The sequence below is a fragment of the Macaca fascicularis genome, chromosome 5 (assembly GCF_037993035.2).
Source record: "Macaca fascicularis isolate 582-1 chromosome 5, T2T-MFA8v1.1".
NCBI lineage: Eukaryota > Metazoa > Chordata > Mammalia > Primates > Cercopithecidae > Macaca > Macaca fascicularis.
In genome coordinates this window covers 60,740,109-60,754,625 of record NC_088379.1, presented here as the reverse complement: position 1 = coordinate 60,754,625, position 14,517 = coordinate 60,740,109, and the positions used below count along the sequence as shown (strand labels likewise).

Below are 14,517 nucleotides of genomic sequence, written 5' to 3'. Positions count from 1 at the left end.
CTGTCAAATTTCATGGAAAGGGTTCAGAAATTAACACTCAAAATCGAGCATGCAAGCCAGTCAAGAAAGAATTAGGCATCTTACACAAAAAGAGTCACATTTGTATTCTACGCAACTTTCTAATTTCCTAGAATTAATCCCTGTGTCCTCTATTTCTACCTCAGACAATTTCCAAAAATCATGTGGCCCAGGAATATATTTACTTCATAAAGAGCAGTATTAAACAACTAGGTGGAGGCCACCACACATCTCCAATCCCCACCACCGCTTTTTTTTTTTTTTTTTTTTTTGAGACAGAGTCTCACTCTGTTGCCCAGGCTAGAGTGCAGTGATATGATCTTGACTCCCTGAAACTTCCGCCTCCTGGGTTCAAGCAATTATCTTGCCTTGGCCTCCCAAGTAGCTGGGATTACAGGCGCTGGTCACCATGCCCAGCTAATTTTTGTGTTTTTAGTAGAGACACGATTTCACCATGTTGGCCAGGCTGGTCTCAAACTCCTAACCTCAAGTGATCTACCTGCCTTGGCCTTCCAAAGTGCTGGGATTACAAGTGGGAGCCACTGTGCCCAACCTTGCAATCTTTTTAACATTATAAATGTGATGCATCCACTTAGGGTTTTTAAGAAATTCAAAGGCTACAAAGGCACAAGATGGACCGTAAGTCTTGCTACTCTCCTGCATCAAAATGGCAAAATACATGTTACATCATTAATAGACTTCTAGTACAGGTACCAGTTTAACTTTAATGCCACTTTGCTTTCATATCTTGATTCACCAAATTTTATATGCTTGTAATCTACTGACTGTCCACTGAAGAAATGAACACTGACCCTTCATTTGTTGCCCTCCATCTCCTAATTTTATAGATTGTTATTTTTATATTATAAAGGTTTATAAGGCATTCTACTCCATAACTATAATTAAGCCCATTTTATATATTTTCTAGGTTGATTCTAAAATGGAAAATCAATAAAGTAACTTACAATGTGATTATATAAATAGTAGTCACTAAAGGAAATGTAACTTTATGTTGTTTAGACATTACTAGTTGAAGAAATGTTCATGGATTCCAGACTAATAGAACTTGAATTTCCTTCTAACTTTCTTCAGTTCTTTTTGAAGGCCCAAGATTGCCACAGTAGCTATTTCTTCCCACTCACCCTCCCATCCCCCCACTACTACCATGTCCTCTACCTTGGGATTATTTTTTCATTGTGCTATTGTATCGCAAATATGTTCATACAAAGTACATAGCTTTTTCCCAGTATAGAAAATGCAATTGTTCTCACATGATAAAATAGTGGGGCTGGGTAGAGAAAACGTAGGTCAAAATCTGTTGTCTCTCAGTGAAGTCACTGTTCCACTGCCTTCAAGCATTCAGCATGACTGCTAAGAACTTATTTATTTGATTTTCCATATTTATTTCCCTCTCTCTGGCAATAATTGTGGGATCTTCTTATCCTTAAGAGTTCTAAAATTGTGGATCTTTTTTCATTCATTTTGGCTGTTACTAGATGGGCTCTTTCAATCTGAAAATTCATTACGTTTCTACAGCTCAGGAAATTTTCTTCAATTATTTCTTTCATCATTCTCTCCTTCCCATGGTTCCTAATCTCTTGCTTTTAGAACTCATATTTATGGATGTGAAAAACTGTGATATATTTTCCATGCTTCTTTAATTTTCTCTCAAGTTTTTCCAGATTTTTTTCTCTCTTGATTTACATATGCAGACAATTCCTCCTCTTAATTCCAAAATCAACAATTCAGTCTTGATTCATGCTAAAATTTTATTTATCTCATCAATTAAAATTTTTCTTTATAATTTTCAAAACCTTTTCTAGTTCTATGCCCCCTTTTTAATGCAGCTATAACTAAACATTACGTATTCTTAAATTTTAAATAAAATACCAATTACACTTTTCTTTGAAGTATTCTTCTGAATTACAGCTGAGGTTGGTTGTTCTTTTATTCATCTTAATCTTCTTTCATCCTCTTGATTCTCCTCAATTGTCTGATTATCCCTGTCTGTTTATATTTGCAAATGAAAGATTACTTTAGACTATATAGAGTTTAAGAGCTTTCCCTGAGGTTTTTGTTTTCCTAAGTGGCTTCTCCTTTAAATGGAAGAACAGTACAATTTAAGCAGGTAGGGCATGTGAATATGCAAGTACCCCAGAAAGGTACCTGGATAGGAAGTCAAGTTGGCTGGGAACAGACAAAACCGTTTTTCTCCTGAGGTAGTATAGTGCCTCCACTTCTCTCTCAGGTTCTAACGCCTGAGTAGATGCCCATAATAAACTGCTGGCCTACTTTCTTAAGAGAATGATTCTGAAACTTCAGGCCTAAGAGTGGGCATCATAGTTATTTAGGCTGGAGAAAGGGTAGAAGGGAAGCCCAACTGACCTAGCACTGTGGAAAAGAAGTCTTAAGAAAATTCTTGATTATTACCCAACTGCCCACTACTACTGATTTGTGTTTGTTGACTCCAAGTTTGGAGCCATTCCAAGGTTTCCCTGGGAAAACCTGAGCTTACCTCTGTTATCTTGGGTTCCAGTTTCCTCTGGGATTTTGCTGTCAATCCGATTCCATGAACTTTCTATCTTCTTCAAAATTTCTTGGTCCTCTGATGGTACCTGTAGTGGACTGTGAACTGTAATTTTACTGTTCAACATGTTTTCTCCCTAACCCCTTTTGCTAATAACATCATCCCTCTTTTTTATGGGGAATGTATTCATGTGCTTTGGGTAGAGGTAAGCCTTCCCAGCCACCACAGGAGTGGCCACATTACCTAGGTCTAGCTAGTATATCCCATTCCCATCTCCTTTGACTGACAGTCATCTTTGGCTGAAAATAAAGCTGATACAGAAAGAAACGCAGACCAAAAATGTTGAGACAGTAACAGGGTTGCAGTCATACTACTAACACTACTCAAGTTTAGATTCATCTATGCACCTAAGTTGCAGTTTCTTGCCTCCCTCCCCACATACACCCAAGTACACATTAAAGTTATAGAGCTGATGAAGTCCTTTTGTGCCTCTTAAGGGTAGTTTGACTAATATAATAACATCTGTTCCCACTTTTCAGAATTATGACTTAATTCAATCTTTAAACAATATCAGTGGGACACTGAGAAGAAAATAAATTAAAGGAATGTACTAAATCCACCATTTTTTTTAATTTCAGTCAATAACTATAAAATAAGCCTGAATAAATCGAGTTATACCTTTAAAATTTGTTAAACATACAATAAGGAAATAGCTAATAACTTTATTTAGTATATCTTATTATCTCTTTACTAGTTTTTTTCTAAGTCAGGATTCCAAAAGTTTCAGAAAGAAAAAGAAGGAAGACGGGAAGGTTGGTAATGATTTAAACTTTTTTCTTTTCTTTTTTCTGTTTTAATAGACACAGGGTCTCACCATGTTTCCCAGGCTGGTTTCGAACTCCTGAGCTCAAGCAATCCTCTTGCCTCAGCCTCCCAAAGTACTGGGATTACAGGCGTGAGCCACCACAACCAACTATAATTTAAAATTTTCTAGCAAATTATTATTTTTTTAAATTCTCTTATATATGACAGAAACCTCTCAAAGAAAAATTCTGTAGTTACTGTTGTGATTACTGGGGAAAGAGTAGAGGAAAAGGCTAGTCAATAACTCCTCAATGGATAAAAAACAAAATCCAGTACTCCTTTTTCAGACAGGGTTTCACTCTGTCACCTAGACTGGAGTGCAGTGGTTCCATCATTGCCACTGTAACCTTAAATTCCTGGGCTTAAGCAATCCTCCTGCCTCAGCCTCCCAAGTAGCTAGGACTACTAGTACATGCCACCACACCCACCGAATTTTTAAATTTTTGTAGAGATGGGTTATTGCTATGTTGACGAGGCTAGTCTCAAACTCCCAGCCTCAAGCAATCCTTCTGTCGTGGCCTCCCAAAGGGCTGTCATTACAGGTGTGAGTCACTGCACCCAGCCTGAAATCCAGTACTCTTGAGCTAAGGTTCATATTGCATGGTTCACACCTCACATACCTACCCCTCAAAAACTCTATACCCCTCAATTGGCAAAATGTTGTATGATGTATTTAAGTAAATGTTGGAGAAGAATAGGTCTACATTTTTCATTACAATCTAACTAAAGTCCATGACCTAAAAAAGTAAAGAAAATTGATCCTGACTGGGGAAAAAAAAAAATGACAACTTCATTTCAAAATATTACATAAGAACTAAATCCAGAATCCAGTAAAATGTCAAAATAAGTAATAAATTACCTCCAACACAGAAGGTAGTATAGTGTGCTAAATAATGTAGATTACCTCCATTCTTTAGAAAAACTCTGTTAAAAATAAATCATTATCCCTAAGGTAGATGAAGACAACAAGGTTAAGTAGTAACTGTCCCCAAATCACAGAGTATTAAAGCAGGATTCAAAAGTAACTTGCCCAACTTGATTTCAAACTCTTTCCATACCATGCTTTTTCCAGGAGAAATAGTGTAAGAAAAGAAATACAAAGGCATTGGGTTATTTCAGAATTAAATGTAACTTTCTTGAAGCACAGAAATTGTTAAGTATTCATATGCCTGTGGTTTGATGAAATTGGAATCTGGCCCTTCTTCCTACTTGCTCTCTGATCAAGGTTTTCAGAAAAACTTCTGCTTATGGTAGTGAGGTCAGGAAGACCTTAGTATTTAATTAAGATATATGAATCTTAACATTCTAGGTTGCCTAAGCCAATGAATGGGTACCCTGGCCAAGCAAAGCTGTTCTTCTGGGATCCCTAGAATACAAAACAAAACTGCTCATGCAGAGAAGACAAAAAGCTGCAATACCAAGCCTGTACAGTTTTTTCTGTGTTAGCATAAAAGACAAAAGGATCTGGTGATTAAGCTAAAGTAGGTTAAGGACCTCCTCATATGAAAAAACATCTCACATACTAAGGCACATTCACAACTTAAATCATATTATAGTACTTCGATCTGGCCAAGAGAAGCCAGGTACTGAAGTTTGGGTTGCAGCGAGAAAGCTGGACTGAGTGGTAGAGAGGATCTTGGACTGTGAGGTGGGAATCTGGATGTAGAGTAAGAAAAGGAAGAAAAGGCACAAGTGAAAGGCGTCCATAAAGTGAGTTAAGAGATACATTCTAAAGGTCCTGAGATTTAGAAAACAGCATGATCAAATCTTTGCCTTCATACTTTTCATTTTATCTAGAACCCTAGTAGTATCTGCTAAGCCTACACCAGAGACACCATAGGCATATGGTTTGCTTTCACATTCCCAGAAAAGGACCTAAGAGTCAGAAAAGGATGTGCATTTCCCATAACCCTTATCTCTCCCTCTTTATTAACAGTATGATAAAGTAATACCAATTTTTAAGTTCTCAAGGAATTTAAGAACATGTTCTATATAAATTCTAAAAAGTTAATAAATTCAGAATATAATCTGAAAAATGGCCTCTAATCCAAACAACTATTATGTGAACTCTTTATTACAGAATCCCAACCCCTTATCTACTATCAGCTCCACCTAAAACAATTAACCAAAATGCACAATTGGAACAGAAAATATTTACTAGCAATCTATAAATTCAATTAGATAACTAAATTTAATAGAATTAGAAATTTAAAATAAGAGATTTTCCTAAATAAAAAACAAATAGCCAACCCTCTTAGTAGTCAGAATTTTCATAAGGCTATTTTTATTCATACTTCAGTTTTAACAATTAATTTATGAAAATCCTTATAGGTCACAAACATTTTCACAAACATTAGGTCACCTAACCTCCCTCAAAAAAAAGTATTACCAGGCCCCTGTTATGGGAGACTGAGATATTTAGTTTTTACATGTCACACTCAACAGCATGAATTAAGAGGTGTAGAAGGGTCTAAAACAGCATTCTTCCCACCTCACATTTTGAGCAATTACTGTAACAGGTCATCTACAAGGTATGTATTTTGATTTGATGTTTCAAAAATAGTGAAGAGTAACATACCCATTTATTCCACCTATGAAATCCATCCCAAGATCAATCCATGAATTTCCCCAAGACAGGGTTTAGGGAAACAAGATGAAATAAAACAGAGCAGTATTAACTAGCTACATTCAGGTAAAGTGTTTTGGAGTAAGGAGGTCTTCCACAACCCTCCTTACTCCATCATTTCTCTCTGGTTATTCTACTTGGGGATAGGTCACCATACACAAATTTGAGTAAGATGGTATTCATGCAGATCTGTAAAGAGGACCTAGAAGCAAGATGAAATGGCTAGTGAACTCTACAATGCATACAAAACATATTTCTTGAGCATAGGGAGGCCATAAAAGGATAGTAAGGAAGTAGTACAGTATGAGTTAAGAAAGCAGACTTTCATATGAGACTACCCATGCTGATATTCCATTTCCATCATTTACTGTGACCTTGAACAAGTTACTTATTCTTTGCCTTGATTTTTTCAACTATAAAATGTAGATACTATGTACCTCTTAGAATTGGGAAGATTAAATGATATGCAGCAGTGTAATACACATAAACCAATTAGAATTGTGGCTGGCACATAGTAAGCACTCACTAAACTATTATTAGGGTTAAAATTATTCAATGTGCTAGGTGTTGCAAACACCTTCAGGGAAGAGGTGATATATGATCTGGCCCTTTTATGGATAAAGTAGTCAACAGAGAGGGATATCCAAAAAGAACAGATACGAACATGGCTTGAAAGTTGATGTTTGACCTAGCAGATCCTACACCACTACAAAATCACTAGTTTTTAAAATATGGTGCTGACGCACACAATAAAATGTCAGTTACAGAAACAAATTCCCATACCTTTAGTCTAGCAGTTTTACCTCTGGAATACATCTTACCACAATACAGAAACAATATAAAAGAGTCCACTTCAGTATTGTTTCTAACAGCAGAACTTTGAACACAACCAAAATTTCCATAAACTGGAAAGCAATTAAGTCCTGATACCTGACAAGAGAAGACTCACAGCCATTTAAGGAGTAAGATAACTATATGTGTATTAACATGAAAAGAATCTATGATGGACTATTAATTTAAAAAGAAAGTTTCAAACAATATTTTTACAATGATCTCATTTATGCAAAACAAAATTACATAGATACATCTGTATATGTGTGAAAGTGCACAGAAAAAGGCATAGGATTACATACACTTAAAATTTATACCTGGGGATATAAAAAATCTTCAACTCTTATTCTGTATCTTCCTCTACTGTTTAAATTTTCAGTTCACATTTACTATATGATTTAATAAAACTGGAAAAAGATAATGCAATTTTCCTTTAAGATTCCTCCAATATAAAAAAATTAAATGGATAAAAACGAAACATTACTCACAGTTTAACATTTGGTGAAAACTTTAGACAAGTTTGGTTTAAAGGATATCACCCCCTCAATAGAATTAAATTTATCTACACTGTATCTTAAAAGGATATTATCCCCTCAATAGAATTAAATTTATCTACATTGTAACTTATACAAGCTCTTCTTTTTTGACATTTTCTGAACAGCAACTATGTAAGTTTTAAATCACTCCTAGTTCATCTGAAATATATAAAGTAACCAGTGAAACTTTGTTCTTTAAAGAACATTGTAAAGATAGTGCAAGAGAACTACAAAACAATCATAGTTTATAGGTCCTGCAATAATAATGGATAGAGATTTTCAAGTTCAAAGACAACCTAAGGACCTCGTCAAATCAGTAAGAACACTATATAGATGCTGGCATTGCTTATATCTTCTTCATAAAAGTACTTCTTTACTAGAATCTGTAAGGGAGGGAAGGAGGAAAGAAAAAAAAATGTCAAGCCTGTTTAGAGGTTTAAGCAATAAAAGAAGAAAAACTGCTTCAAAAGATCACTGACGGCCAGGCTCAGTGGCTCAAGTCTGTAATCCCAGCACTTTGGGAGGCTGAGACGGGCGGATCACGAGGTCAGGAGATCGAGACCATCCCGGCTGACAAGGTGAAACCCCGTCTCTACTAAAAATACAAAAAATTAGCCAGGCGAGGTGGCGGGCATCTGTAGTCCCAGCTACTCGGGAGGCTGAGGCACGAGAATGGTGTAAACCCGGGAGGCATAACTTGCAGTGAGCTGAGATCCAGCCACTGCACTCCAGCCTGGGTGACAGAGCGAGACTCCATCTCAAAAAAAAAAAAAAAAGAAAGAAAAAGATCACTGACTTGGCTGGGCACATGGGCTCATGCCTGGAATCCTAGCACTTTGAGAGGCCAAGGCAGGAGGATCACTTGCGTCCAGGAGTTCTAGAATAACTTGGGCAACATATCAAGACTGTCTCTACAAAAAAAAAAAAATTAGCTAGCTATGGTGGCATGCACCTGTAGTCCCAGACATCTGGGAGTTTGAGGTGGGAGGAACCCTTGAGCCCAGGATTTCGAGGTTGCAGTGAGCTATGATCACGCCATTGCCCTCCAGTCTAGGCAACACAGTGAGACCCTGTGCCTAAAAAAATTAGAATTTAAAAAAAACACATATTAAGTGGAAAACATCTAAAATTTCTTTAACCATAAAACCCCACATTTGTTAAGTAGATGGGAGCTACTTAACAAACACAGGAAACTGCTTAGTACAAGCAACAAATTGTACTATTCAGGCCTTCAGCTTATATAAATTCAGTACTTATTCTCTTTTTATTTTTATTTTTGGAAATGGAATCTTGCTGTGCCACCCAGGCTGGCGTGCAGTGGCACAATCTCGGCTCACTGCAACCTCAGTCTCCCGGGTTCAAGCAATTCTCCTGCCTCAGCCTCCCAAGTAGCTGGGACTACAGGTGCATGCCGCTACACCTAGCTAATTTTTTTGTATTTTAGTAGAGACGGGGTTTCTCCATGTTCCCTAGGCTGGTCTTGAACTCCTGAGTTCAGGCAACCTGCCCACCTCAGCCTCCCAAAGTGCAAGGATTACAGACGTAAGCCACCATGCCCAGCCCAAATTCAGTACTTATAAAGATGTATATACTGAGCAGATATTTGATTTACTGTTTTATTGTGGAAATACATAAAATCAAGGCATTATTCAAATAATGAGGAGAGACTATGAAACAGGTAAGTCAACTGATTAACTATTTGGAAATACAAGATTAAGTTCCTATTCCCCTCAATGAACCCATATAAATTTCAAATAAACGAATAAAATGTAAAAGTTAAGAGGCCCACTAGCCAACAGATGGAAGCAACCCAAACGGTCCATTAACTAATGAATGGGTAAATAAAATGTGATATATATACACAATGGAATATTTAAAAGGAAATCCGGTCACATGCTACCACATAAATGAACCTTGAGAACAGTATATTAACTAACATAAGACAGTCACAAAAAGACAAATACTATGATTCCACTTACATGAGATAGACAAATTCATAGAAACAGAAAATAGAATGGTGTCTGCCAGGGGCTGAAGAGGAGACAAAAATGTGGAATTGTTCAATGGGTACAGAGTTTCAGTTCTGCAAGATGAAAAACTTGTGGAAATCTGTTCCATAATAATGTGAATATATTTAACACTAACGAACTATACACTTGAAAACAATTAAGACGGTAAATTTTATGTTGTTTACCACAATTTAAATTTTTTTAAGTTATTATTTTTACAAAGAGGTATGTATTAAATTACTTAAGCCACTTTTTAAAAAATTACTAACTATAAAAAGATCAAATAAACCACTTACTCTAACTCCTTTCTAACATTTCAGTGGCAAATATGGTTAAAAACACAACATATAAGACTAAAAGGAAAAACGACTCAGATAAACTGAATCTGTAAAATGTGTATCTTTACAAAATTGATGTAAGGAAAAAATACTTACAGTTTCTTCAAATAAATTTGAAAAACTAACATGAATAATCTTCATAGAAAATATAAATTAAAATATTAATGACACTAAATCCAACAGTGCATTAAAATAATTCATCATAACAAGTATTCAAAACACAATTAAAATTAGGAAATCCTTTATTACAGTTCACTATATGGACATATTGAAGGGGCAGAGAAAGAACTGACCATTTCAAAAGATACCAAAAATGCATTTGATAAAATGTAGTACATTATTTCTAATAAAACTTAAGTAACTTAAGAAAAAGAGATGTACCCTAAATTGAAAAAAGATACCTGCATTATACTTACTAGTAAAACAACAGCGCTCCCATTAAAATAAGAGAAAGACAAGTATAACCTCTATTACCACTGACATTCAACGTTTTGGTGGTGGTTCAATACTCACGCAGTAAGAGAACAAAAACAAACACAAGGGACAAATACTGGAAATGAGAGAAAAAAATAATTTACTAGAATCAATAGGACATTTGAGTCAGAAACTTCAACAGAATACACTGAATACAAGAATTCAGCTTAGTGGCCATACACAAGATTAAAATATGCCAATCAATAGCTTCCTATACTCCAACAATAACTAATTAAGAAAGTATAGTGGAATAAAATATACCATTCATGATAGCAGTAAGAACTATAAAATAATATGAAATAAATTCCACAAGAAATGTGCAAAATCTACACAAAAACTAAAATTTTATTAAAGACAGATGAAGGGGCTGAAAATACACAAGTATGCCATGTTTACAAATGGAAATATTCAGTATTATACATGTATTTCTCTCCCAAATTAACATAAATTTCAATGTATAATCTGATAATATTTTATGGTCATGTATAAAAGATGATTCTAAAGCATGTCTGACATGTTAAATGAACAATATCCAAAACTCTTAAGAAAGAAGCTCAATGAGTGAGAACTGCCTTCTAAGATACCAAACCATGCTAACATCCTAGGCTGAATCATATGAAACCAGATATTCAATGACTTTTGGCTTATAAAAACAACAATTTCGCAAGGTTCAACTGTGAAATTCACTGAAATTCTCCCACCTCACTTCTACCCACAAACTTCTTTCCAAGTAGTAAGAAACAGATGTAAGAGTTTACTAAATATTTAATACTAATAAAGCTTGGTGAAAAACCAATAGGACTCTTTCCTATGTTTCACTACAGTGCAACTTACTCAATTAAGGCAAAAAACTAAAAGGGAGGTAAAAGAAGTGGTGTAAGGGGAGAAAGTTCCCTCCAACAATACCAGACAAAGAAGGATATCTAAGCTGAAAACTAAAGGATGAGAAAAAACAAAGAACCAGGGGAACAATACACTAGGAAGAAAGTAAAAAGACCCTAGCTAGAAAGTCTGCATGTTTCAAACCCAGGAGGGTCAGTGTGAATAGATGACAGTCAAGGAACTGGAAGGGCTGGAACAAGGAGCAGCCATACAAAGTTCTGCGGGTTAAGTTAGGAGTTTGGATTTTATTCTAAAAGCAATGAGAAGTCAAATAACAAATGACATTTCAGAAAGATTAGCCTAATGCTATATGAAGAATGAATGAAGTATGGGGATTCAAGAGAAAAAGCTAGGAGATCAAATTAGGAGGCTACTATGAAGTTCAAGTAAGAAAATAGCCAGGGTTAAGGCGATGGTAGTGGAGAAGGAGAGAAGGAGAAAAACTCAAGACATATTTTGGAAGTAGAATGGACCTCTCCTAGTCTACCTCCTACACAGGGTAGAGAAACATGACCTAGTCCTAAACAAAGCATCTTTTTCCTTAGTGATAGTGGCTGGTTCAAGAATAGACACATGACCCAAGCTTGGCCCACAAGATTATTTCAGGAACCAGGAATGACTTTCATTCTTGTTTTGGTAGTCATAAGGACAATATAATCGTAGAATTGTATCAGTAGAAAACATTAATTATTCCCCAATATCCACAGTCGCCTTCTTTTAGCAAAAGACTACTTCTCCACAAGTTTTACATGGGTATATGGCCACTCAGCAAGAACTAAGCCTTAGATATGGCTGTGTAAGAAATTTCTGGTCAATGGGATATAATGGAAAATGATGTTGGCAACCGGTTGGTCAATTCCTCAAAAGGAAGTTACCTATGTTGACCTTTCTGTTTCTTATTTCTCTAGCATTAGTTTACTAGGGCTACCATAACAAAATATCATAGACTGGGTAGTTTAAACAACAGACATTTATTTTCTCACAGTTCTGGAGACAGTAAGTCCAAGATCTGGGTGTCTGCAGATTTGTTTCTCCTGAGGCCTCTCTCCTTGGCTTGCAGACGACCACCTTCTTGCTGTATCCTCACATGGCCTTTTCTCTGTGGGCATGTATCTCCAGTGTCCTGTGTTCAAATTTCCTCTTTTTAAAAGGACATTAGTCAGATGGATTAAGGCCCACTCATATGACCTGATTTAACCTTAATTACATTTTTAAAGGACTTATCTCCAAATATAATCACATTCTGAGGTACTTGCGGTTAAGGGCTTCAAAATATTAATATTAATGTTGGTGACACACAATTCAGCCCACAACAGGCTGAAACATGGAAATGATGCTAGTGAACCACAGTAGATCTTGTAGATGAACACTCCAAATCAGAGCTGTCCAATAAAACTTCCTGTGATGATGGAAATATTATACATATGCACTCTCCAATATGGTAGCCACTAGCTATACGTAATATTTAAATTAAAAATTTAAAAAAATTCAACTCAAATCCTTAGATGCACTAGCCACATTTCAAGAGCTCAGCGGCAACTTGTGGCTAGCGGCTACAGTATTTGACAGCACTGATTAAGGGATGGTGTATCAAGTGCAAGACAGTAGGTACTTAGATGTGTGAATAACCTGAAGGTCTACCTCTGGAGTAGCACATAAAAGAATAACAAATTTCTATCTTGCCTGATATGTCTTGGAATCTCTTTGTTCAAATGATCCATCCTATACCTTAACTAATACAGTTAATTGGAAGTGACATGCTGCTCTAACAAACTCCTAAAATCTCTGGAAAGGCTTAGAGAACAGGTAGCAAGGAAACATCTCAGGCTGGAGATCTAATGACCTGTGCTATACAGTTGCAGAACGTTTAGTAAAACTCTTGCCTGCAATAATTGGAAGAGCACATCATATGCCTACTAAGTCTGTAGTTCTAAGAAAAGCAGTTAGAAAAACTCGAAATACGGTGTGTGTTGGCTATTTAAAGATCAACGAGAAAGATCAATTCACCTATAAAGCAGTTTGCAAGCACAGACAGACACGAAAACAGTGCTACTAAAAAGAAGCTTTCTCAGTGGCAAACTCCGACCTACAAGAGTCCAGTAATTTGGGGCCTCTCAGGGTGGAAAAGGCAGCTGCTTCTGTGCTCTAAATACCAGGAAATAACTTTGTGAGTTCAAGGGTTCTCAGTCAGGTAGTAGCAAAGATCAAGTTGAGAGTGTTGCTTTTCCACCTGTGATGGTTTCTTAGCAAGAAGAGAGGACAGCAGACATTTTGTAGCACAAATACCTTCTCTCAATGATTCAGTCAAATGCTAATCTAGGTACTTCTGTGAGGAGATTTTGCAGATGTAATTGAAGTTCCTAATCAACTGACTTTAAACTAGGGTGATCATCCTCAGTGAGTCTGACCTAGTCAGGTGAGCTCTTAAAAGAGATCAGGTTCTTCCAAGCATATGAGACTCCAAATAGCAGCTGAATCTACAATTGTTCTCTCTTCGCTGTATCTTCCCTTCCTGACTGCCTATGGAGAACAGCTTCAGCCTAAGCCCATGGATTCCACCTTGCCCACAATCTTCTCCCACTAACTGCCTGCCGTACAGATTTCAGACTTGCTTAGCCAGCCCTCACAATCATGTAAGCCAATTCCTTGTAATAAATCTCTTAATACATAACAATCATATATAAATCTACTTGCTCTGCTTCTCTGGTTAAACCCTTATTGATACATCATCGAAGACTCTTATTTCAGATCCTCTAGAGGTAGCCAGGAAACCTAAGGGAGAGAGGAGCTAGCCTAGCACAGAGACCAGTAAATAAGAGAATCAGCAGGTTTCCAAAACTTATGACTAAGAGATATTTTTCTATAGTTAATGTTACATGGTCCTGATCTAAGAAAAACAAAACAGAAATCTATTATGTTTTTGAAAGAGTTTTACCAACAAGCTACATTACTGGCCTAAAAATCTTACACTTGAACTTTAAGTAACCCTACAGGCCCCGCATCTATACCAACTGGTAGGGGGCTACAAAAGTTGTGCACTTCCTAGGGATGTCACACCCTCCAATGCCTACTACTTCAAATGTGGCTAAGGAAGATAACAAACAAGAAAGAATCATCTAAAGAACTAAGCAAAGGAAATAGACAACAGTGAAAAGAGCATTCCTCTCATAGAGGAAAACCAGTACAACCAAGAAACTTACTCAGTAGCCAAGGCGAAGTTGTCACAACTCCTCCCCAGAAGGATTTCATTATTAATATGTACCAATGACTGCTGTGTACTTCCTATTCTTCCCTTCTCTAGAAGAGTTTTCATTATGATTATCCTATTCCTACTCACTACTACACAATGGTTTGGGTGAAAAGAGGGAGAGATAGTTTATTGTTTTATAGATCACTAGAATTATCTGAATTA

At 36.4% G+C, this 14,517-nt stretch overlaps 1 protein-coding gene and 1 long non-coding RNA gene across 10 annotated transcripts in view; both read right to left on the bottom strand.

Moving 5' to 3' along the window:
- Positions 1-14,517, bottom strand: part of ANKRD17 (ankyrin repeat domain 17) — a 183,160-nt gene that overhangs the window by 156,313 nt on the left and 12,330 nt on the right. The gene's annotated exons all lie outside the window — the stretch shown is intronic.
- LOC141410305 (uncharacterized) lies at positions 440-2,687 on the bottom strand. Its single transcript, XR_012434880.1, has 2 exons — positions 2,534-2,687; positions 440-2,025 (listed from the first exon to the last, which is right to left on the bottom strand). It is a non-coding gene; the product is annotated as an uncharacterized lncRNA (long non-coding RNA).